The sequence below is a fragment of the Lactuca virosa genome, chromosome 1, assembly GCF_052849685.1.
Source record: "Lactuca virosa cultivar CGN04683 chromosome 1, Lactuca_virosa_CGN04683_v6, whole genome shotgun sequence".
Taxonomy (NCBI): Eukaryota; Viridiplantae; Streptophyta; class Magnoliopsida; order Asterales; family Asteraceae; genus Lactuca; species Lactuca virosa.
The window spans coordinates 50,419,794-50,421,386 of record NC_136426.1 but is presented as its reverse complement, the minus strand read 5'-3'; the positions used below and the strand labels follow the sequence as shown (position 1 = coordinate 50,421,386).

The 1,593-nt window shown below is 32.8% G+C and overlaps 1 non-coding gene across 1 annotated transcript; it reads left to right on the top strand.

Moving 5' to 3' along the window:
* Nucleotides 1–223: 223 nt before the first annotated feature.
* On the top strand, nucleotides 224–330 carry LOC145151828 (small nucleolar RNA R71). Its single transcript, XR_013732380.1, has one exon. It is a non-coding gene; the product is annotated as a small nucleolar RNA R71 (small nucleolar RNA).
* Nucleotides 331–1,593: the final 1,263 nt, after the last annotated feature.

The window sequence follows — 1,593 nt, the reverse complement described above, 5'->3', positions numbered from 1 at the left end:
CATCCTTGGTTTTACAATAGATTGGATCTTGGGTGACTCTAATTTTATATCAAGTTTTGGAGACAATGTTTTTGTAAACACTTTTTTCCATAAATGGGTTGTTTTGAAAAGTTTAAATTTGTTGAATTTTTTTGGAATGTTACAGAACCCTTGAGAGTCTAAAAGTTAGCGAGTGCACACATTGACTCCATTATAAAATATCTAGATTTCTTGTTACACATTGAAGTCATGTTGAGGGTAATGTCGTAACAATCTCTTGTAACGCTCCCAAACTTCGTATAGCGACTCCCCTTCGAATTGTTGAAAATTTTGTATGTTTCTTTTATGCTTCGCCATTTTGAAGGAGGGGTAAACTGGTTTATGAACTCAATCTTAAAATCAGCCCATGTCATGATTTCTCCAAAGGGAAGTGATTTTACCATTCCTTAGCTTCACCCTTCAATGTGAATGGCAAAAGTCGAAGCATTACCGCATATTTACTTACTTTTGCAGCATTAAAATAATTTGAAATCTCCACCACCTCTTTTATGTGCTTTTAAGAGTCCTCATGGTCCTTCCCAAAGAATGGTAGATCTTTTAGCATACTGAGAATGTGCCTCGGAAGTTCAAACTTTGTCGTGGTTGGGATTTTTTGTGGATCAAGACCCCATCTGTTGTTACTCCTCATATGTCGCTTGTATTCTTCCATTGTCATGGTCGTGATGTCCCCCATTTTTTTCTCTGCTAAGACAAAACTAGAAAACACGCGTAAAACGAACAAAAAAGAAAAAAAAAATCAAATAAACTAATAAAAATGAAAACAAATCTGCCAGTGCCCACGTCGTGGTAAACTATTGCCATGTCGTGGGGGATGCCTGGACAGAAAATAAACAAAATTTAGAAATATAACTTTTTATGGCTTTTACCCCACAAAAAGGATTTATTAACTAGAAGCAATTAAATTATAACTAGAGTAAGCCGTTCCCCGATTACGACGCCAAAAACTTTGATGTGCAAAAAATATGCCTATCAACTCTTAAATTTATAACCTAACAAAAATTAACTAACTATGCACTTATAGGTAGTGTACCTAGTTGGATTAAAGAATAGTAAATTAAATTGGATGTCGATCACCAGAAATGATATTTAATTAATAATATAACTACTAAAAGCTAAACTAAGAAAAACAACTAATAGTGGAGGTTTTATCTGATTTTACAAGCTCATAAAAACTTAAATTAAAAATACCTAATTAATAACTAGAAAGACAAATTTAAACCAAGAATAATAAATACTTTCGTTTAGCTTCGAATCCCTCCTGTTTTCTTATGGTTGATTTCAAGACAATGATTTGATTCTGTTAGTTACCAAATAAAAGTTACTAGCCATCGTGATCAGACTAACTAGTATAAGTCAATTCAGTAACATTAACCCCAATGATCATGCAAATTACGGACACTAAATTGATTTTAAAGATAATTTTGGACTTTGAATGATAGAATCTACAAACTACTATTCTTTAGTCAAGTCTAGTAATCAAGGAAATATTATGATCAAATACTGCTCTCTAACACAGTTAAGCAACTAACTTATCACCTATGCTAGGATATGATT